General features: G+C 34.5%; 1 protein-coding gene across 1 annotated transcript in view; it reads right to left on the reverse strand.

The window, feature by feature from the left end:
* LOC120425975 (homeobox protein PKNOX1-like) overlaps nt 1-23894 on the reverse strand; it is an 81634-nt gene extending 57740 nt beyond the window's left edge. Inside the window, exon 1 of the mRNA XM_039590630.2 lies at nt 23877-23894. The gene's annotated coding sequence lies outside the window, so the exon portion shown is untranslated. The remainder of the gene's footprint in view (nt 1-23876) is intronic.
* Nucleotides 23895-25070: the final 1176 nt, after the last annotated feature.

The raw sequence follows: 25070 nt of genomic DNA on the forward strand, positions 1-25070 counted from the left end.
TTTAATGGATGGAGGAGCAAGAGAGAGAGAGAAAAGCAATGGAAAAGAAAGAGCAAGTCGATGGGGCAATAACAGTAATAGCACAATAATATCGGAATGAGTTATGATTTTTCATTTTACAATAATATCATAAATTTTGCGCGACTTCTGTAAGCAAGAAAAACGGCGAAAACGAAAGAAAAGAAGAAAACAAAGTTGCATACAAAAATAAAAATAAACGAGAAAGAGATAGCGGGTTGATGAGTCGGAATGAATGGGCGGACAGGGTGATGAGAGGAGGATGATGAGTGTCGGGAGTAAAGTGAGGAGAGAGAAAAGATGGATGAGTGGCAAATAAAGTGCCAATTGTGACGATGCGAATCGTCGCGACTCTCTTTCTATTGCTAGCGCCACGATGATGGGTCTGGTGTGTCAATATTTTGTCATTCGGGTGCACTGAAGGTTGCAAGATTTGAATATGTTAGAAAGTTGGGTCATTTGTTGAAACACTTGAGTCTTTAAAATCTATTTACTTTTTTATGTTGGAGTTAACAATACATTGCCTTGTCTGTGGTAGAACCTTTTGAAATCTTGGATTTTGTGGAAGATTCCATGACTATTTCCTTTTGAAGCTTTTAAATGCATTATGTGGCTATTACAACTTTGATACAATCTAAACAAGATTTAAAGATCTCTTCAACCATTGCCGCGCCTCAGTAGGCACTGACTTTGCATACTTGATGAATCAGGCATGCTCAAAGCCTGCTACCGTAACGAATCAATCCCGCTTCCAAAATCATCCAGCCTTCTATGTTCTTCCCAAGAGGCGACTCCACGACTTACAACACCACCAAGAACTCCTCCATCCCCACCACAAACCCAACAAAACCCAAACGCTCTTGAAGAACTTTTTTTTCTTTCTTTCTGGAAATCTCTTTATGTCTTTGGTGCATTTTTAATGTGCCCATGGTGGCGTCGTCGTCCTCGTCTACGGCGCGGTCTTCAGCGCCTGCAAAACCCCTCGAAACCATCGAAGAAGGCGGTGGATGGCGTTGAAGCGCGATTTCAAAAAACTATTAACGATAGTAAACATGCTGAACACGTTTTACATGCGGATTTCGTCACTTCTTCCACCGAGTCCCGCCTTCCGCTGGTTCAGGTCTTCGACGATGACAACGGCGTCGTCGTCGAATGTACTACTACACTCTGGAAAGGTTCTTCCTCATCCAACCAACGGTACGTGGCTGGAAAGTCTTCGAAAAATGAAAACTTGAAAACTTCGACGACACACGCGACGACAAGGTGAGGGAAAACTCAAGTGATGCGTGGATAATCCGTTATTTACAAGAACACAAGTACGGCGCGTCCGGAACTTTCGTCTACGAAGATGTGGGGCTGGGGGTCTTTACCGTGAGAGACTTGAAGAGTTTTAGGAAAGATAAACAGAGGCGTCATGCTGGTTTGATGGGTTTTACAGGAGGAACTCGTTGCGATACCTTATTTTTATTCTAAAATTTTCGCTTCATTTTTCATTATCTGAAATTAAAATGTGAAAATATTACAAAAAAAGTAACTCAAAAGTGTATTTTTTTGTGAATTTCCGCTCGTAACGAGTTACCACTCAACGTTCCGTCATCCCCATTCGCCCATCGATGATTAGTTTGCTTAAAATATTCACTTAATTTAAAATCAATAATGTGTGTACCATCGCGCAAGTAGGATTTGGCGACGAAGCAGACAGAATAGAGTTGCTCAACCGATACTTATAGGCAGTCGGAGTCGCTAATGACCGCAAAGGAGCAGGTATCCAACCCCATTAGTCAGGTCCAAGTAGCTCTCGCGTCTAGTGGGAGCAAAGATGTAAAAATGTTTAGCCCACTCATTATCGTGGCCAGAAGCGCCATCCAGCGGACGTCGTAGCAAGCGCTGTTATTGAGAAGGTGACGAAGTGACGCGATTTGTTTACAAACACTTAAATAACCGTGGGATAAGGCTTTTGAAAGAGGGATAAACAGTTTTGTTTTGGGAGAAGTTTAGGGAGTGTCTTTAAATTTATAAACAATGTTTTTTCATGCATCGTTAAATTTTACTGAGCATAAATGAAAAAGTTCCGCCTGCTAAATGCAAGGATCCATTAATGATGTCTCGTAATCCTAAAAAAATCTAAACATTCGTTCTACAGCATTGCCTTGGCGTTCTCTATTGCAAGATTCCTACTCGAAACTAGGTGTCCGAAGGCTTGATTGTTGAGGCAATTGCAAACCTCTTTTTACACTTTAGCTTCCATCCACCCCGGGATTCGAACTGACGACTTTTGGATTGTTAGACCAACTGCCTACAGGCGACTCCACCGAGACAGGATCCAGTAGAAAGAGCTCTCTCATTTTTATAATTAGAACTTGGGGTAGATGATTTTAATTGTTTCATTAGGTGTAATGACAAAATCGTTTTTCCAATACAAAGTTTGTGTAAAGCCACTCAATTTTGTATGGAAAATCTTTTTTTTTATCTTGATTTTTAAAAAAAATCTTATTTCAAATCCATTTGAAAAGAGCATAAATCAAAAAAAAAAATAAGTTCTCCGATCGGGCTCAATATTTTTGGGGGAATAGATAATAGACCCGTATTTGTTTGGCCATTAGGGTGACCAAAGCTAGAGTGGTCCAAAAAATGGCAATTTTCTTCATTTTCGTAAAAAACACTTTTTCAGAAATCATTACTCCGCGCCATTTCAACTGAAGTAGCTGTCTTGGACGCAAATGAAAGGATGTATTTTCATGAAAAAATAATTTGAGAACCGACAAAAGTTGCTCAAAATGACATCCTGGACCGTTTAGGGTTATTGAAAGTTATACATTGTGGGAATTCTCTGAAGATATTATTATTTCAAACAATTAGAGACGGCGCCATATTATCCAGAATATTTTTTTAAAATATTGCCACACACGGTTGGCTGGAACGAACTTATAATTGAATTCAAATGTGCCTAAAATATTTTGATAGGGAAAGTTAGTTAAAGATGTTTCCTTTCAAAATTTGTAACTTCCAAAATATTATAAGCAGGGATTTTTAAATGCCGTCCATTTTAAGATTTTTGTTTGAATTTTATACTGAAAAAATTAAGAATAATTTATTTTTTATGACTTGCTCAAAAATTTGTTTTGTATTCCCAATTCCCAATGTTTAGAGAAACCACTTTGCATTAATTTCCCAAAATACGTAATTTTCGTTTTTTTGGGTACCAAAACAAACATATTTTGCGCCTGAGTTTTCGATGGGACAAAGTCTGCTAACGGAGTTATGATTTTTGAAAGGCATGTGGGAAAGTGAGGAAAAAATCTAATTTTCAAAAATATGTATTTTGAGAGTTCTACTGTTTGTAACAAAAAACACTAATAAAAAAATCGGGGATGTTTTCCTTGTAATATTTTCTTTCTGAAAAGTCCTTATCATTACCGAATACACCAAATCGATCAGCAAATCCCTCAAGATACAAATATTTTTATATGTTTTAAGGGACCAAAACCCATAAGTATTAAGCCATAGAGAAGTATGGTCAATCATTTTGCCGCCGAGCTATAAATATTTGAAAAAATAGTAATTATTGGAAAAAATCGAAATTACATTTTGTTACTTCTAACAACATTTTGTTAACCTAATTTTTTATGTAAATTTGGATTTGCAATCGAAAAGTACTCAACAGATTTTTTTGATAAAGTGCCTCGTTTTCAAGATATAGCCACCGAATGTTTGATTTCAGTGAAATATTTGAAGTTTTTCGTTTTTTTTTAAAGAGTGACCAAGAGTGACCATTTCTGAAAATATTTTTTTGAAAAATTCTGAAAAATTGCTATAAAATTGTCTAAGAGGCATTGAAGATTGGACTTCTGGTTGCTAAAATGCGGCGGCTTAAAAAAGGAAGAATTTTCATTATTAAAAATTAATTAATTAAATTAATTAAATAATTAATTGGGTGTATTACCCAAAACTGGGCAGCACTAGTCCGAGAGAATAATGGCCTCGAGACGAGAGAATAGTGGTACCATTTACGGACACAGAGAACACAGCTCGAGATGGGCGAAAGAATTATTCTCTCGAGGTTCATTTGCAAAAAAAGTTCATCCGTCAAAACTAAAAATCAAAAGTGTCGACTACGGGAACCGAACCAGAGACCTTTGACAGACTAACCCAATGACTTAACTGCCTCGGTCACCACAGCTTGGTGACTAAGGAGCGGTCAGATGTCGATGTATGACTTGTTGGAGATTTATTGTATCAATTAACGAATGAACTCATTTTTTATGGTGGTGTGAGTTGGTAGCATTATTCTCTCGATTTTGGCGCTGAGCTCTCAATAAATGTTGAGGGAACGATTCTCTCGGCTCGGAATTTAGGGTGTAACAACCCTAAACCGTGTTGGCTGGTTGGAGCTGGCTTCCGCGGTTACGCGCACGCCACCGCACCATTTGTTGGTTGTTTATGAAGCTGCGAGACAAAAGCAAACAGTCAACAAATTGATTGGTTTGTTAGCACACACACCGGTCGCCGTGGATCCGTGATGGATAACGGCCAAATCAAACAGTTAACGGGGTGGCACGGCAAATACAAAATTTGCCCATTAAGTAATGGGGGATGGCGTTTTTGGAGGTTGTTTTGGTTTGTGTTTGTCAAAATAATTAGTTTTGACGCTATTTGTTATAAATTTTCATGAGTTCATCACTTTAAAGTCCTCAAATCACTTGCCAAAGGCAACGCTCTCATTAAGTGATTATTTTCGAGCATCACTCATCGTTCGCAACTTCTTAATCACGTCGCCTTCGAGGAGGGGTGTTCCAAAACTCAACGGAGAGGAAAATCCGTCGCGTCGGGACACCATCAATGAGATGCACTTTCCGTCCAAAGAAGCTGATCCTCCAAGACTGAACATCAACCCTGGGAACTCGTACATATCGCTGGAAGGACACGCCACTGATGACGACAAGGTCCTTGCGTCCTGCTCTATGAACCACGTCGTCGGCGTCGTCGTCATCCCCATAAGACTATGTGAGCCAATTTCGAAGGGAGATTTCTCTGGTGATGCTGCTTCGTTTGCTGCTGCTGGAAGGACTTTAATAGCCTCATGCTGATGACGAGCGGAATATGATAATTTAATGGAATTTATCTACATTTTTGCACATTTTGTCCCCCTTTTTTCTGCCGAGGGGAGGTCGCCAATCATTGTCATCAGCAGGCTAGACTGAGTGAGGAGTAGTTTTTGCTAAATGTCTGGCATGACTTTAAGCTTCAGAAGATTTAAGAAAATTTGAGATTTTGTCTTTAACTTGATTCAAATTTATTTAGAATAAATGAGGTTTTGATTTCTGATATGCTTATGCTTAAATGAAGAAAATTAATTCAGCATCATGCAAAAGAAACTAAGAACTTGTGATTTGTGTCATCAATAAAAAAAAATAATCCAAATCTCGTTTCTCTGCATAAATTTCCAAATCCTCTGCCAAGCCCAATCGAATTCCCCTGCCATTATTGTTTGAGCAAAAATTCAAAGTTTTCGGTCATCATGCTTCACCTAGCAAAACATTCACAAAATGTTCATCTCGGAAGGGAACAAAAAAAACAACAACCAAAACACACAATCCAAACAACGCATTCACACTCACTCTGTTCCAAAACATTCCAATTTGGCAAAACATTCCAAACGGAAAAGAGGCGAGATTTCCTTTCGTCGCCGTCGTTCTCGGGAAATAGTGTCAGAATATATGTCCCTCAAACGCATACACGGTAAAAATAAATTTATAAAATATTATTTGATTTTTTTCCGCATTTTTTTAGTACAAAATTATGTTTGTTTTTGATAAAACACAATTTTGAAAAAAGACAATTTTTAAACTGTGAAGCAAAGACACCCGAAATCATCGGACCGACGATTTTTCCGAAGGAGCTTTTCCTCTTTATTTTGCGCCGGTAACAACAACAAAAGTGTCAGCACAGCATTTGGGCAGGACCAAAAAAGTTCGAATCAGTACACGAGAGAGAGAGAGCCTGGTGCGGCAAAGAAAACATTTCCCAATCTCGTCTTTCCCTTTTCCTCGGAAAAACACACCGCACCCAAAACGTTCCTCCCCGAGCATCATTACGAATTATACAGAGAAAAGGAGGACGCTGCTGCTCCGTTTTTTCCTATTTAATTATTTACGAACGATTTGAATTTGAATTTTGCACTGAACCAAAAAGAAAAGGACAACCAAGGCACACCATGAAGAGAGCAAAAGTTTTTCTTCCCACCCCGAGGAAATGGTGTCAAAGTGTCGAAGAGATACAGGCAGAAGAGTAGGAAAAAAACGAACATAAACCTCTGGCTGACTGGTGGCGCCTTTTTGCGCTTGAATTGCCTTTTTCTGAAGATTTTAGCACTTGCGTACAATGTAGAATATTGGGAGAGGTGTTTGTTTGATGTGACCTAAGAATAGTAAAAATAGTCATAAGTGGATAGCAAAATTTACATTGTGATAATCAATTACACAAATAAAATATTTAAAATTCATTAACAAACTAGCTGCCTACAAATAATACTTTTATATAAAATCTGTGCATTTTTAAACGTATTTTCCGAACAAGTTTTTCTGCGAAACAATGAATTAAATCTCAGTTCTCAGTTTTTCTCGTAGCAAAACTCGATCTTTTCAGCATACGTCGTATCTATCTAATAACCTCACGACTGTTGCTGAAAAAACATCATTTTGCACATTTTACACCCAAAGCTGAGCAACACTCGTCCGAGAGAATAATGGCCTCTAGCTGAGAGAATAATAATACCATTTACGGACACAGAGAACACAGCTCGAGATGGTCGAGAGAATTGTTCCCTCGAGGTTCATTTGCAAAAAAAGCTCATTCGTCAAAACAAAATAAAAAACAAAAGGTGTCGATTACGGGAATCGAAACAGGAACCTTTGACTTCCTAACCCAATGACTTAATTATCTCGGCCACCACAGCTTGGTGAACATAGAGTGGTCAGAAGTTGATGTATGACATTTGTTGGAGATTTATTGTTTCAATTTACGAAAGAACACATTTGTTTTGATGGTGTGAGTTGGTAGCATTGTCTATCAATTTTGGCACTGAACCCTCAATAAATTTGTGTAACATAAACTACGATTTAAGGTTCATACAATCTGCATAGATTTTTTACACTTGCCCAAACAAAACTTTCAATAAAAAAAAATCAATATTGAGAAGGACTTTTTTTGACTTATTTGACACTTTTTTTGCCTTCAATTTCTACTAAGAATTTTTATTTTAACACAAATTATTTTGACTCTTAGTTGATCTATCCACCTAAAATTTTATGATTTGATTTGAATTTGCGTCATTAAACCCAAACTGAAATTCATTTTAACACTGGCTATTACAAACACATTTCAAAGTTTATATATTCCCCCTTCATTTTTTAATGTCAAATACAAAAAAAAATGCAAATACTATTTTCTCGGTTCACAAACACAACAAAGTATTGAAAATTTCAATTTGCAATTCCGTTGTAAAGCTACGTACACTTCCTGTAATTCTCAAACCCAAAAATGACAGTACTGAAAAGTGCTTTTCAGCAAGCATTTGAGCGCTGAAAAGTTCAACTTTTAAGCACGTGTATCTTGTACGTGTGTTGCTAAACTCTGCTCATATTAATCAAACTTGGTAAACCTTGACTCGTGCTGAAAAAATCTTGAATAAACTACTATTTTAAATACCTTTCAATGTTTAGTTTTCCATTGCTAATCAAATTATTTGTTTTAAAATTCCCTAGAATGCTGAAAAAAAGCCCACAGTTCGGAAAATAGTGCTTAGATATTCCTGCATTTTGGGGGTACTTTTTGTATTTTTTTTTGAAATTTGATTTTCTTAATTTTTCGTAATATTCAGCTTATTTTATAAAATTATCCCAAAGCATAGCTGAGAAGAACAAAAAAAAAATCATCAAGCGTAGTAAATATCGATTTAAAAAGCATTATTTCTCCTCTGTTTTATTTGAAAAGAGGCGCGATTTTTTATAGGTTTCGGAATTGTTAAACGATTGACATTTAAAATAAACTGAGTAAATTTTACAAAATCAAGTTTTTTTTAAATTATAACGACTTGTCAGATTTTTCAAATAATCACAGTTTATTCGGGTTGAAAATAAATCAATTCTTTGTAACTCATTTTTTTTTGAGAAAACGTCAATGAAAACAAAAATAAATGCAAAAAAAAAATATTGGTGCTGGTAAGCAAGCATTCTATAATTTTAAAATGTTACGTTTTGTAAACCTCCACTGCCTTTTTTGGAATTTGTAATGTTCCTGTGCTTAGAATGCCATTTTGAGAAACTTTTGTTCTTAAAAGAAACTTGAGCTCTATTGTTTTACGTTTTTCTGCATTATTTTTTAACATTTTGATTTGCATTTATCGTGTTTAGTTTTTGTCTTCTTTTGACATTTTTGGGCCTATTCTATAACATGCGATTTCTATCCTTTGATAATTGAGGGTTTTCTTATTTTTATTTTTTTCTTATTTTTTGTTTAAAATTATATTATTGACTTTTAAGATGCAAACAAGTGTGTTTACAGCTATTTCACATTAAACCAGCAGGATCCAGATCGAAAGTGCTCCGATTTGGCATGGAAGTTTCTAGGCTAAAATAAATAGAGCTGTAGTTTTTGTTTGGCATCTAGGGTGGTCTTATCCAAAATAAGAGGGTAATTCTCTACCAACTCACACGAAATCGGGAAAAGTTGCCCCGACCCCTCTTCGATTTGCGTGAAACTTTGTCCTAAGGGGTAACTTTTGTCCCTGATCACGAATCCGAGGTCCGTTTTTTGATATCTCGTGACGGAGGGGCGGTACGACCCCTTCCATTTTTGAACATGCGAAAAAAGAGGTGTTTTTCAATAATTTGCAGCCTGAAACGGTGATGAGATAGAAATTTGGCATCAAAGGGACTTTTATGTAAAATTAGACGCCCGATTTGATGACGTACTCAGAATTCCGAAAAAACGTATTTTTCATCGAAAAAAACAATAAAAAAGTTTTAAAAATTCTCCCATTTTCCGTTACTCGACTGTAAAAAATTTTGGAACATGTCATTTTATGGGAAATTTAATGTTCTTTTCGAATCTACATTGTCCCAGAAGGGTCATTTTTTCATTTAGAACAAAATTTTTCATTTTAAAATTTCGTGTTTTTTCTAACTTTGCAGGGTTATTTTTTAGAGTGTAACAATGTTCTACAAAGTTGTAGAGCAGACAATTACAAAAATTTTGATATATAGACATTAGGGGTTTGCTTATAAACATCACAAGTTATCGCGATTTTACGAAAAAAAGTTTTGAAAAAGTTACTTTTTGCGTTTCTCTTTGTTTCGTCGTCCGTGTCTGTCGCGGGTGACCATGAACGGCCATGATCGATGACGACCAACTTTTTTAAAACTTTTTTTCGTAAAATCGTGATAACTTGTGATGTTTATAAGCAAACCCCTTATGTATATATATCAAAATTTTTGTAATTGTCTGCTCTACAACTTTGTAGAACATTGTTACACTCTAAAAAATAACCCTGCAAAGTTAGAAAAAACACGAAATTTTAAAATGAAAAATTTTGTTCTAAATGAAAAAATGACCCTTCTGGGACAATGTAGATTCGAAAAGTACATTAAATTTCCCATAAAATGACATGTTCCAAAATTTTTTACAGTCGAGTAACGGAAAATGGGAGAATTTTTAAAACTTTTTTAGTGTTTTTTTCGATGAAAAATACGTTTTTTCGGAATTCTGATTACGCCATCAAATCGGGCGTCTAATTTTACATAAAAGTCCCTTTGACACCAAATTTCTATCTCATCACCGTTTCAGGCTGCAAATTATTGAAAAACACCTCTTTTTTCGCATGTGCAAAAATGGAAGGGGTCGTACCGCCCCTCCGTCACGAGATATCAAAAAACGGACCTCGGATTCGTGATCAGGGACAAAAGTTACCCCTTAGGACAAAGTTTCACGCAAATCGAAGAGGGGTCGGGGCAACTGCTGTGTGAGTTGGCGGAGAATTACCCAAGATGGTTTAATTATTGCGTTTGTGAATGATTTTCGCAAAAACCTCTTTTTTCAATAAATCCTATCTCGACTGAACCATTTTAACAGAAAGTTTATAAGTTTGGCTATTAATCAAACTCAAAGTTTCGTCAACTAGGGCGAATCGGAACCACAGTATGAATATTGAAAGCAGTTTTTAGAGCACTTAAAAGCTTTAAATTTAGAAAACGTTACACTATTTTTGATGTTCTATCAAAAACTAATCAAAAAGATCCATCATAATCCCAGAAGATAAGATTTTTAGAAAAAAATGGTTTTTTGAGAAAATCGTTTAAAAACGCTATTTTTATCACCCTATTTCGGGTAGGACCACCCTTTACTAAAAAAAGAGTTCTTGATTGGAAAATTGATTTTTTGCTAAATTTTAGATCGAATCCTGTCTAGAATTAGTTACATTTAAAAAATATTTAGAAATTGATTAAGTTTGAACAGTCGCACAGAAGCTAAAATTATTTCTCATAATTTCTCGCTTACTTTTTACAGAAGGTCTTATGTACAAAGGAAACCCATGGCGCATTGGTGGTTTTGAAAAAGCAATCAAAATTTAAGAAGGCATTTTTCAACAACGTGGATAATTTTAAAGCAACTTTTTGAAAATAATTCAACATTAATTAATTTAGAGTCTCTTTGAACCAGTTCAAGTTATTCAAACATTACTTTATTTTTATTTTTAAAAAATTATCTCCAAAGGGTTAAAAAATGCAAACTTTAAATCGTTCCATGAACTTCTTCATCTTTCAGTTTTGCTTTTATTCCCCCCTCCCCGCTCGCACTCTCAAAAAGTTGGCCGATAAAACGTCGAAGAATGCTCGACGATTTTTTGCGTTTGCTGCGGGGTTGAACCGCGCGCTTCAGCACAGTAGCAAATTTGCCGGGGGAAAAATTTATGAATTGTGAAAATGGAAAATCAAGATTCTTGTGCTTGTTTTTCTTTCGCACGTCGCCAGCCACACCATGTACCACGGCAAAAGAGTTGGAAAATTTGTTTCATCCTTTATCGTGGATCGGTGTCTATCGAGCGGGACAAAAGTTGGGGAGGGGATTTCCCCAAGGAAAACAGGACCATATCCTTGGCCAGAGGACACAAACGCAAATTCCTGATACCTCGAGAGAAGAAGTTTTTTTTATGTCTCTTCAGTCTTTTGGAATTGGTTGGTTTGGCTCGATTCTTGGGAAAAGTGTTTGTTGGTTGCTGGTGTGGTGTATTTTTTTGCTTTAATCGGTAAATTGCTTGCTCAAAAGTTTCAAAGTTTACACAATACAGCATCGAAAACTCGTTTAAACATTTAAAAATAATCTTAAAAAGAATAGTAGTTTATGCAACAAGTTGCAAAAAGAGGATTTTTTCAGCACGAGTCGTACATTTATCCAACGAGGTTCACCGAGTTGGATAAATACGAAGAGTGCTGAAAAAATCAAGTTTTGCAACGAGTTCCATACAACATTTTTTGCAATTCCAAAAAACACACACTGAGTGAAATTTTATGTCAAAATTTCATGTATTTTGTCAATTAATCGTTTAAATCAATTTTTTTTGAAAAGTGTTTCTTTTCGAAAAAAGTGCTGAAAAGTTCAACTTTTCAGCACCCGTTTGAGTGCTGAAAAGTAGAACTTTTCAGCATCTATTTTGAAAAGTGTTGCTATTCGATTCTGTTATTTTTGGTACAGAAAAGTAGGCTATTTCGTCGTTCAAGAATGACAGGAAAAGTAAGTAGTTTCACGACGGAATTGCAAAAAGAATTTTACAGAGTTTAAATCAAACAACGTGATGCATTCTCATCAAACCCGTTTCAGGTCTTAATTAAACTAACTCGTTGATTAGATAATTTGATTCCAAAGCCCTAAATTGTGTGCACACGACCCCGAATTTATCCCGCAAAACAATCAAATCGTTTTTCGGCACACAACACCGCTGTTGACACTCTAATTCGGACGTTTTTGAATTTGCATCAAACTTAATTAAAGATCAAATCGCGTGTCCCCGCAACATAGTACGATGGGCACCTGTGTGTGGACACCCCCAACCATCATTTGTTTACGAAACCCCCCCCCCCCCTCCGTCTCTTTACTTTCGCCTCGAAAACATAATCATCCCCTGATGTTATGGTGCTGATTTAATTTAGCTGAAACGAGAGCGAGAGAGCGGCGCCTGAATGTGATCTATTTACCCTGATAAACATTTACTTTGCATATTAATTACGGGGCAACGAGATTCCACTTTCTGCTCCTCCGCTGTGCCTGAATATTTGTTACTCATTGAAGTGGTGGGGTGGTGCCACCCCCTAAATCAACCTCCCCACTCCCTCTGCCATCCTTAACAAAGTCAGAGCCCAAATCAGCTCTTGGAGCAGCAGGCCCCGAGCAGAGTGGTTTTGTGGTGTTTGGTTTTTATGACGCGGGAATGTTGCATGGTGGCTGCTCACTTGAGCTTTGGGATGAAAATTTATAATAAATGATGGATTTTTTATAATAATTGAAATGGAGTAAAAATTTACCATTTTTAAATAAAACTTCGATTAAGACAGTAAAAATATCGTTCTAATATTATATCTAAAATGTGGACAGATTTCGTGCTAGCAAAAAGTTTAATATTATCTCTAAAAATGTTTACATTTTTTCAGTGTAATTTCTCTTTCACAAAAAAAAAATATTATCCAACACAAAAAAAAACATCCAAAGGTTGTTTACTATGTAGGAAATACTGAACATATGTGAATGTATGTCTTAAAAACGGTCCCCAAAAGCATAACGAAACACAAAACAGACCTCGAAAAGCTATCGTTCGTTCACACAAATTTTCAATAAATTTGGAAAGATTTTCAAAAAATAAATAAAATAACAAGCCATATTCTCAACATTTGAATGCAAAACGTGTTTTAAAATGTATTTTACAATAGTTCACATGTTTTGCAAACATTAGTTTTTATAAAAATGTATGATTTGATGAAAACAAAAATTTTGGCAAAAAAAAAACATTAAGCGATACTAAACATCGAAAATTTTCAAAAATTCAAAAGATTTTTAAATCAACCCTAACATGTTTAAAAAATTCTAAATGCAGGAAATATATTTAAATCGATTTCAGCTGATTGCACTTAGATTTCTATTGACATTTTGAAGATTTTTGAAAAAAAAATTGCCCACCGATTTTATGGGCCAACCGATTTAACCACCCGGGCAGACGGTAATAACAAAATTCATGCCATTTCAATAACAAATACTGTTAACAGTGAACAGAAAGTGTTATGGAATCTTCTTGAAAAATCCATTTTTGTAGTGCGTCCATGCCGGGAATTCCTAGGAATAAATTCCCAGGATTTTTCCAAAACCGGGAATTCCTGATCCCGGGACTTTTCATAATTTGTCCAGGGAATTCTCGAAATGAAAAAAAAACAATGTTTAGTCTGGAAATTCAGATTTGGTTGTTGAAATAGATGAACAGTTTAATTCCTCATGATAGAAAATAATTTTAGAGCCTTATAATGTGTATTCGGCATAAATCAGCATGATTTGGTGTATTAGGGAAAACTGTTGAAATTTTAGTTTACCGATCTGCAAAATGCCTAGCGCTTTAAAAAAAGATTGAGATATCTTAAAATAAAAAAAAAAAATCAAATCAAATTATTTTTCATCAAACACTGCCATGTTGGGCAAATGAGAACAAATGAAACGAATCAAGACACTTATTTAACCATTTTTTGCATGATGTTTTGAATTACCTTGGTTAAAATAGAAACAGAATAAAACAATTTCACAGAACACTGATTTTTAAATTTATTGCTCTAAAATCTACTTACCTATACAGACTGTAATCCTGCTTTTTTCCTAGTTGGCGGTAGTAACTTCAAGATAATTTGTAAAATATGTTTTTTGCAAAAGTTTTTTTGTTCAAGTTGAACTTTTCAATACTAATATCAATAAGTTTTTTTTTTCAATTTTAACAGTGAATTTATTTGACATATGGATGTTTGCTAAAATTCCATTCAAAAGGCGCTTATTCAAATACAAAACTAATCTCAAATTTGTTGTCGCCTCTTGTTTTTTAAAGATATTTTCAAATAAATTTCAAGCAAATTCAAGCTTTTCTAATGATGTCATATAAAAAAGAAATATATTTATATATGTTTATTTAATTTGAATCACTTTGTAGTTGATTCCAAATCCAAATCACAACAAAGAACAAAAAAACTTATTTTAATTCTCTTTAAGCTATTTAAAACTTGACGTCCTTGTTTAGATTGAAGAGTAGATTATCACCAATCAATATTACTGAGCTCAATCTATGATTTTAAGCTTGAAAAACATAACAAATATAATAAAAACAAAAATTTTATGACTGTTTCATAAATTTCCCGGGATCCCGGGAATTCCTGGGATTCTAAAAATATTTTTCCCGTTTCCCGAGAAAATCAAAACCCGGGAAATTTGGACACCCCACATTTTTGCATAAGGGTTTAACAACAGTGTATGTTATCATAACCAAATTTGTTATTGGTCTGATATTGGTTGAAAGCCAAAACAACTTTGGAATAACAATTTTTGTTATGGAAGAATACCTCCAACTGTTACTGCGATGATCGGATTAGTTGTTAAAATAACAAAAAATAATAACAAAGATTTGCTCGAAGAATAACAAAAAATGTTATTAGACTGTTATTACAATAACAATCCAATAACAAAAAAAATCATAACGACGAATAACAAATCTTGTTATCAATAACATAAAATGTTATTTGGCTAGTATTTTCAAACATCAAAAAATGTTATTTCCAAATTTTTTACGTCTGCTCGGGCAATTAAAAATGCAAACAATTAAATTTCCAAAAGATTAGCTTATACTCGGCTTAGTTGCTGAATAAAATGCCGAAAATTCAGCTATTTTATAAGAATTGGTAGGGGAGCAGCACCTACTTAAATCGTGCCTCTAATGTTGCCATATTAGCACTTTGACGTCAATTACAGCTTATAATAAGCATTTTCAACTGAAATCGAGTGATTAATAGCTCAATAGGAAGTGAGCAAGCATGTTTCTATATATAATTTTGCAAAAAAGTTGGTTAAATAGTGACAATCAGCAAATTGGACGGAATTAGGAGCGAGTGCTTAACCTGCCAAACATACGAGAATTTCCCATAATATGTATTGCCAATGATTCTTTTTTCTCAGAAAGTTCTCACCAATTTTGCTGTACATCAAATCCGATTCCAATTTGTGTAAACAGGCATCTTTAGAAAATATCTATGTTCAATTAAGCCGTTGAAAATATTTTTTTGAAATTCATGTCCTTCGGCTCTGACCAAAGTCGAGAGGGGCAAAACAATACAAAAATATAAAAATTGAATTTACAAGCCTAGGTTTCAACATTTGGATGAAAAAAGTGTTTCAAATTGCATTTTACATTTGTTCAGTTGTTTTGCAATCATTAGTTTTCAAAATATCGATGAATTGACGGATTTTTTTTTGCGGAATAAAAAAACTTTGGTATTTTATGAAAATTTAAAATGTTTTCAAAATTGAACTCTTGAACATGCTGAATATGATTTTAAACGCAGGCAAATGCATTTTAACTGGTTTTCGGTTGATTAACACTTGTAGCCCCAACGGGGTCAAAAAGTTGGAAATGCATTTTCACCGGCTCTTGGAACCCTTGGAAAAAAGTTGGAAATGCCTTTTTCATTGTAACTTAGGGTAGACGCATCTGTTTCGGACCAAATGCAACAAGAATCATCCAAATCGATTGAGTTTTTGCCGAGATACAGCCGGTTGAAGTTGCATTTCCAACTTTTTTTACCCCCTTGGTGCTTCAAGTGTTAAACTTTAATTTTCGCTAAAATTTTAAGTTTTTCAAAAAAATAACTGTTTTGCCACCTGATTATTCAGGACGACATTGAAGGAGGGGACGACATACAATTTGAAAAATATTTGCAACGGCCTTAGGCTCTTATAAATGTTTTTTTTTTACATAAAAACCTAGTCCCAAGACTCTGTATAACCCTTTACAACCAAACCCCGCCTCTAGGCGAGCTTCGATTCACCAAAAAACAATTTTCCAACCAATTTTTAATCTTTGAAATGAATTGGAAATGTTGAACTATTAACATTTTGGAAAATTTTAGGTGTTAATAAATTTGGCTTGTTTTAAGCGACTCTGCCACAGTTTTTAAAATTGTAATTTTCTGGGATCAATCTTGGCTATGTTTTTCACTTACATTCAAGGTTACCAGGTCAAGATTTGAAAAATCTGGCAAGGTATCGAATAAAAATCTAGAAAAATCTGGCAGATAAAAATCTTAGTATTTTGGATGGTGAAGGGGAGGAAGGATATGAAATAATTCAAAAATTTGTAGAATTGAGATGACTTAACTGAATTTGTAGCCCCGGTTTTTTTTTTCAAGAAAAATACATTCTATTTTTTCATTTTAAATGGAATTCGTTCATTTTAATAATAAACTAGGTTAAAATTAGCATGAATTGAAAAATCTGGCACATAAAAATCTGGCTTTCCCAGCTTTATTCCTGCTAACATCTCCTGTTTTTTTTTTGTAAAAATAAGTATGCATTTATTTTTGTTATGTTCCAGATAATGCCTCTAAACAGAAATCAACTGAAATTTTCTAACAAATTGAATCGCCACCATGGCTTCAAATTTGGTCTCAATAATTAAATAACGTCAGCTTTGAGGTGGTGGGGTTTTGGGGGAAGAGGACCTAAAAAAGGTGTACTGGAACTGATCTAGAAAAAGGTTCGTCGGAATGTCGTTGGATTTTGAATGAAATTAATTTTATGTAAACATTTCGTGCGCAGGAGAGGAGCAGTTGGGACGGCGCCATACAATGTGGCACACAGCTGACTTTTCTTGGGAAAGTAGGTTTTAGAGTACGTTGGTGATTTGAGGGGAGAGGAGGGGGTGTTTAAATTTAGTTCGTTCAGTTGTGTGTTTAATTTAACGAACCTTTTTCTCGTTGTACCATCGCTTCGATATTACAAGAAGGCGGCTTTTTCATTTACATAAATGTGTGATCCGAAAAGTGTGTGTGTGTGCGTTTTGTTTTCCCCGGATAAAATGTTTTACAAATCTTTGTACTCCGAAAGTGAGTGAACCCGAGCAAGTCTCCCGAGACTTGCTGGAAGGATCCAAGTTGGCGAAAGGATCTAAATTACTTGGGGCAAACCATCTCCCTTCCATTATCCTGCGGAGGAGAGCCTCGCAGTAGGCTCTGAAGAGTATCGAACAACCCGCCCCGGAGTGTGTTCATAAAATGGAAATTTGTTTTGCCTTCTGGTTTCGGTGTACCATCAAGTAGGCCGAGAAAGGTTATTTTTTCCCCTGTTCTGTGTTCTTGAAGGCGGCCTCTGCTTCGATCCCAAAACATCAACGGCGTTGATTGGATAGCGGAGACCCACGTGGACGCAAAAAAGCTCTTTCCTCAGCATTGAACCACCATACCGGGCTAATTGTCAATTTGGTTACAAAGTTTACCCAGAGTTTAAGCCCGAGAGTAAGCGGTGGCATCGGTGAACTAGAACCGAAACGTTAGGACATTCCCAGCAGGTTGTCCCCTCCGGAAATTCCTCCCGGAGAGAAACCCTTGGTTATATGGGAGGAATAGTAAAAAACAAACAAGAAGTCATTTATTTTACCATAGTTTATAGTGTGGAATGGAGGGATTGTAGTACTGAAATGGGTTCAAACCGATTTTTTTGGGAGCAAACTGCTGTGCACGTGTCAGCAAATAGTTTTACACTGTTGGGTTGGGGGTAAATGTACGTAAATTGCGTCAGAGTAAGGATTTCTTGAGTTTTGATTTTTGAAAGGGTTTAATAAAAAGTGAATACGGAAAATGTTTATGAAGTTATCATGTTTGAAACAGTACTCTTGTTTTACATAAGAAATTTAGGAAAAACATATTTTGTTAGATTGGTCAAATCCAACTTTAGAAAATCTTTTTGAATTTGTAACTGAATTAAAAAACAGAGTCTAGCAAGAATATTTAAAGTTTTCACGTATTTTTTAAGAATCAAAATCATATTACTTCCATAATTACCAAGCTCCGATTTAAAGAAAACTTGCTATATTTTGAACCTGCTATTATTGAATCAAACTCATCAATTAACGCAAAAGTGTTCCGAAAAGACCATTGATTGTTAATTTTCCAAAAGCTCCAGCCCCTAATCCACGGCCTAAATTTTGCGTAAGCCCCAAAACAGAGCATTATTAGTTTTTCTCGGCCAAATCCCCAGCTCACTCGGGGGGTGAAAAATCCAAACCTCCGATGACCATGGCAGCATGGGAGAGCAATACAAAAAAAAAGCGACCCGTCCGAAACACCATCCGAGAAAAACTCTTCGTATACAAATAAAGAAATTTGCATAAATATGTTATAAAAGAAGCTTTAAAAACAACGAAACAGATAACAGAAATAAAACTCACTGTCGGCACCGACCGACCAACAGACGGCTTGCCAGTTTTTCATCTTGGTGGTGTTGAAAATTTGGAAAAACTGCTTTTTTTTGCTGTTCTTGCTGGTGAGCAAGGAAAGTTCGGAGTGGCCGCGCGTGGGAGGGCATATTTATATTCATAAATGCTCTGATAGAAGGGGGTGGGAAAAGGGGAGGTGCATCCAACGAGGCCAATTGAGCGAAAGTTGTTGCTCTCGCTGACCAGGGTTTTGCAGGCAAATAGGGGCCTAGGAAAAAAGGAGAGAGAGTGGAAGAGGGAAAGCAGAGAATTTAAATTTTTAATCCATTTTTATGCCTTTTGCCACCCCCGGGATTCAAGAGCAGAGTTTTTCCGACGGCCGAGATCTAGCCGGAATCCGGACTGTTTTTGAAGTTTTTATTTCTGAGCTGAACTGAAAGATTAATAGCCAATTATGACACATTAGTGACCAATTGTTCATCAATCAAAATATGCTTGAAATTTTGATGTATTTTTCCTATACTTTTTAATATTGATGACTGAAAACGGTTAAAACAAAATCCATACATTGACAAAATACCCTAAAAGATTAGGGGAATTTGTGATGTTCCTATCATTACAAGAATGTGAAATGTTGGTTATTTGGGTAAGCATTCTTCAGCAAACAGATTTTTCAACTCCATGATTCAATTTCGATTGATTTTTTTAAAACTTTATCGTAACTTGTTGTTTTTCTATTTTCTTTTTGCAACCTTAAATACATCAAAATATCAGCTAGCTAGTTAGTTTACACTTTTATGTTTGTTTTTTGTTGGAAAACCAGACAAACCACTTTCTTTTTGTTTGATGATTAGGGTGGTCCTAGGTGTAATAAAGTGATAATAAAGATTTCCGCAAAAAACACATTTTTCAAAAAAAATGTCTCCTTAAAAAAATCAGAATTCGGTTTAAAATCGAACCAAAAGAACCAGGCTTCTCCATCGAAATTTGTTCCCCATATATTTTGCTGGAGACGCAAGGTGCTTTATTTTCGATAAAAAAATAAGTATCGAGATCAGATTTATTGTCACATCTCAGAATCCTGTTAATAAATATTCATTATTTTTAGATATGTTATGGAAAACCTAACATCCTGAAAAATCCTGGGACAATATTTGCAGCTGTGGGCTCCAAATCAGCAAACAAAGTATTGATTTGATCTTAAACTGCAATGTTTCTCAAATATCTTAGTATTTTTCATTAAAAGTCCAAATCACCTTTCATTTGCAACGAGGTGAGCTAAAATTGGTTCAGTCGTTCGGAGATATGATTTTTTTTAAATGTGGTTTTTGTGAAAGTCGACAAAAACACATTTTTTTTGGGCCACCCTATTTCGGAAAAGAGCACCCTAATCATAAAAAAAAGTTTGATTGCTTTGGTCCAAATTTAAATGGCCAAATTGAAACCATGTCGGAGCACTTTTGATCTGGATCCTGCTGGTTTGACGAGGAATCTGTAATTTGATAAATTAATCAAAAACTGTTTGTTTTCTGTTAAAGAAATCTGTTGAAAATCTTGTAGAAAAGAAATAACTATGTCAAAAAGGTTTTTTTTAAATAAAAATTTGACTTCAAATTTCAGGCTATATTTTCTTATAACTGTGATGAAACATAAGAAAAATCTTTAAATTTAAAATTTGCTAAGCAGTTCGAAATTGATTTATTAGTCATCCATTCTTTTGCTAAACACAACGAAGCTTTTAAAATTTTCACCAAATTGCAACTAAAAAAATGAATTTGATCCCGAACAGACGGAAATAACTTAGGAATAACATTTTTTGATATTTGAAAATACTAGGCCAATAACATTTATTGTTGTTTATAACAAGATTTGTTATTCGTCGTTATGATTTTTTGTTATTGGATTGTTATTGTAATAACAGACTTATAAACTTTTTTAGTTATTCTTCGAACAAATCTTTGTTGTTATTTTTTGTTATTTTAACAACTTATCTGATCAGCCCAATAACAGTTGGAGGTATTCTTCTATAACAAAAAATGTTATCTCAAGTTGTTTGGACTTTCAATCAATATCAGATCCATAAAACTTTCTGTTATTTTCAGAAAAGACAGTATTTGTTATTGAAATGCCATGAATTTAGTTATGACCGTCTGTTCGGGATATAAAATATTTACAACTTTCAGTCCACATGATGATGAAAAAAATAAATAATCTTCTTCGGTTAGAATTAAGAAATTTTTGAAATTCGTTGGTCACCCGAGCAGACGGAAAGAACTAAGCAATAAAATTTTTTAATGTTTGAAAAAACTAGGCCAATTATTTTTTTATGTTATTTATAACAAGATTTTTTATTCGTCGTTACGATTTTTTTTTGTTATTGGATTGTTATTGTAATAACAGACTAATAACATTTGCAGTTGTTCTTCAAACAAATCTTTAATATATTTTTTTGTTATTTTAATAACTAATTCGATCATCCCAATAACAGTTGGAAGTATTATTCCATAACAAAAAATGTTATTCCAAAGTTGTTTTGGCTTTCAACCAATATCAGACTAATAACAAATTTTGTTATGATAACATAAACTGTCATTCAACTCTTATGCAAAAATTGATTTTTCAAGAAGAATTCACTTTCTGTTATTATAACAGTATTTGTTATTGAAATGGCATGAATTTTGTTATTATCGTCTGCCCGGGCAAACAATTTTGCTCTTATCCCGAACAGACGGTAATAACTTAATTTAAGCCATTTCAATTACAAATACTGTTAAAATAACAGACAGTGTTATGGAATATTCTTTGAAAATCTATTTGTGCTTAAAAGTTTACTACTGTTATCGTAACAAAATTTGTTATTCGTTTGATATTGGTTGAAAGAAAAAAAAAACAGTCAGAAATAAATTGGGAATAACATGTTTTGTCATGGAATAATAACACCAACTGTTATTGGGTCGTCCGGATTGGTAGTTAAAATAACAAAAAAGAATAACAAAGATTTATTCGATCCCGAGCAGACGGAAATAACTTGGGAAGGTCAGTTTTTGATATTGTGAGAAGATCGAAATATGTTATTGGGATGATCGGATTAGTTGTTAAAATAACAAAAATCAATAACAAAGATTTGTTCGAAGAATAACTTAAACTGTTATTATGTTGTTATTGCAATAACAAACCAATAACACAGAAGGAATCATGAAGGAATAACCAGATTTGTTATTTTGTGCGGAGAGGTGGAGCAGCATAATAACAAAAAATGTTATTGAACTGGTATGTCTCCATAACAAAAAAAGTTATTGTTTTGGTTTATTTGTAATTTGCAAATAACCTGCAGTTGCCATAACTCCTCTGTACAAGTCAGGGCTGCAGAGTCAGGTACCTCCAAGCAACTTTGAATCCATACTTTGAAGACAACTCCGACTCTGGATGCAGGATATGATGTCAACGACGACTTCAGCTCTCCAAAAATACCCGACTTCGCAGATTCCGACTCCAAGTAAAAGTTGCTGAAAATTTGCTGGATCCGATGCAGTCTCCGAGGTCTCACTCCAGCTCGAACTTCAACGTCAGCTCCGACTTCCTGGCTCTGTGAAAATAATAACAGTTTTTGTTATTCACATTTCAAAAATTCTCAATAAATAAATCAATTCCGTTCGGGAATATAAATTTTTTGTTTTAAATTACTCTCAAAAGTTAATTTTATCGGATTGATTTTAGCTTGAAACCCCATTTCATGGTGAAATAAATGACCCCGATAAAATTGGTCAAAATTATTTCATAGTTCGAGCCAATTTTAGTAAAATGCCTTAGGGGGTATATCAAATAATTAAGAAAATCAACTTTCAAAATTTCAACTTTTTAGAATAATTTTAGCTTAAGGACCTCATTTCATGGCCAAAATAATGACCCCGACGAAATTGGTCAAAATTATCCCATAGTTCTAGCCAATTTTAGCAAAGTCCCTTAAGGGGTACATCAAATAATTAAAAAAAAAAACAACTTTCAAAATTTCAACTTTTTAGAAGAATTTTAGCCAAAATAATGACCCTGATGAAATTGGTCAAAATTATCCCATAGTTCTAACCATTTTAAACAAAGTCCTTTAGGGGGTATATCAAATAATTAAAAAAAATCAACTTTCAAAATTTCAACTTTTTAGAATAATTTTAGCTTAAGGACTCCATTTCATGGCCAAAATAATGACCCTGACGAAATTGGTCAAAATTATCCCATAGTTCTAACCATTTTAAACAAAGTCCTTTAGGGGATATATCAAATAATTAAAAAAATCAACTTTCAAAATTTCAACTATTTAGAATAATTTTAGCTTAAGGACCCCATTTCATGGCCAAAATAATGACCCCGATAAAATTGGTCAAAATTATCCCATAGTTCTAGCCAATTTTAGCAAAGTCCCTTAAGGGGTATATCAAATAATTAAAAAAATCGGCTTTCAAAATTTCAACTTTTTAGAATAATTTTAGCTTAAGGACCCCATTTCATGGCCAAAATAATGACCCTGACGAAATTGGTCAAAATTATCCCATAGTTCTAACCATTTTAAACAAAGTCCTTTAGGGGGTATATCAAATAATTAAAAAAAATCAACTTTCAAAATTTCAACTTTTTAGAATAATTTTAGCTTAAGGACCCTATTTCATGGCCAAAATAATGACCCCGACGAAATTAGACAAAATTATCCCAAAGATCTAAACATATTTAACAAAAGAAAAAATAATAACAGATTGTGTTATGGACACTTAGAAACTTTTCCATTTATGCGATTTATGGTAATTTTATTTCTAAGTCAGTATACCGAACGAATAACAAATTTTGTTATTAGGAGAGTTTTTGAAAAGTATAACATTTCCTCTTATTAGCGTGTTATTAAACATTTTCAATATAATATCACTTCAATACCAAATTTTGTTATTTTATCAGAAACTGTTATTATTTTTTCTTCTTGAAGTTGAACTTCAGGATAAAATAATAACACTTTTTGTTATTTTAACAGGATTTGTTATTGAAATATTATTAATTTTGTTATTACCGTCTGCCCGGGATGATAACTTAAAATGAAATTTTACAACAACAATTCAAAAACAAAAAAATCATAGCGACGAATAACAAAACTTGTTATAAATAACAAAAATGTTATTGGCTTAGAATTTTCAAATATCAAAACTATTTATTCCCGAGCTATTTCCGCCTGAGAATTAGTATTTTTTCATAAGAAATGTTTTAAAGTAATTCATTTTGAGCTCGTGAAAAAATCGACTGTTTTGTAATCTTAAGCATAATAAAAATATTGAAATATACATTATCAATAAACAAAAAATTGCTAATCTCACTCACTTACCTAGTATTTGGGAAGAACTCAAGTGTCTGAAAGAAAGAAAAATATGCGTTTAATAAAATATATAATCTAATATACCAATTTTGATATTTTCATCTGTGATAGCAACTGTCATTACGCTCTATAAAAATAACAAATTGTTTAAACCCCATAAAATGATCAATCACTTAACCTGTCCAGGTCCACCAAAATAAAACTCGAACCATCCAACAAAAATCTCTCCTCCTTATTCCATCGCCAAATCGGAATTTAATTTTGTTTATAACCTCAAATCGAATAAACCGAAAAGCCTCTTCCCAAAATATCCTCAATGTTTGCGTCCTTTAGGTCTCTGGCCGTCATCAATCAAAATCCGGTGCCCACGATTGTCATCGTTCCGGCTATAGCCGGCCGCAAACCCCCTCCCCCCCCACTTGTCAGAATCTCCCAAACTCTTTGGCAAAATTTTAATGACACTGTTTTGAAATACGATTAGTACATCAGAGAATGTGGCAGCGAACCAAATACGCCCCCGACTCCTTTCTCCTTCTATCTCTGCTGCATTCAAGTTCGGATTTGTGTGGTGCATCCGAATCCACCAGACTTGGCGAAGTTTGTATGTGTGCGGCTGTATCCTCAAAGGGCCAAATTCGGAGCACAGTTCGGAGCGGAGTCACTCGGAATGTCATCAACATCCATCATGGCTCCGTCCGTCCGTTCGGCGTGTCTCTTGATGCGGTGGCGCTGGTGATGGACACGAATAGCTCGCCGGCACATTGCTGGCACGGAACCAGCAGGACATACATCATCAAATCGCCCTTGTGTGCCCCTTTTCCTTCTGGGGTGAGTGAGGTTGATAAGGATGACAGGTTTGAATAGTGATGAAATACGGAAATTTATTAGTAAAATATTTAAAAATATTGATTGTTTTTGATTTTTTAAGAAGAGCAATAAAACAAAAACAACAAAAGAACACGAAATTTTCCAATCAGATATTTTTGTCTGAGACTCTTTCAATCTTTCTACAGATGCTTTTATCAGTGCAATAAGGCAGTTGCAAATATTTTTCAAAAATTATTTCGTCCTCCCCTTTCAAAGTCGGCCTAAAAATCAGAAGGCAAAATTTTTTTCGGAAAATTTAAAATAAAAAATAGTGGAAATTAAATTTTAATCACCTGAAACCCAGTTAAAATGCATTTTCCTGCGTTTATAATCATA

This window comes from Culex pipiens, chromosome 3, assembly GCF_016801865.2.
Source record: "Culex pipiens pallens isolate TS chromosome 3, TS_CPP_V2, whole genome shotgun sequence".
In the NCBI taxonomy this organism is placed as follows: domain Eukaryota; kingdom Metazoa; phylum Arthropoda; class Insecta; order Diptera; family Culicidae; genus Culex; species Culex pipiens.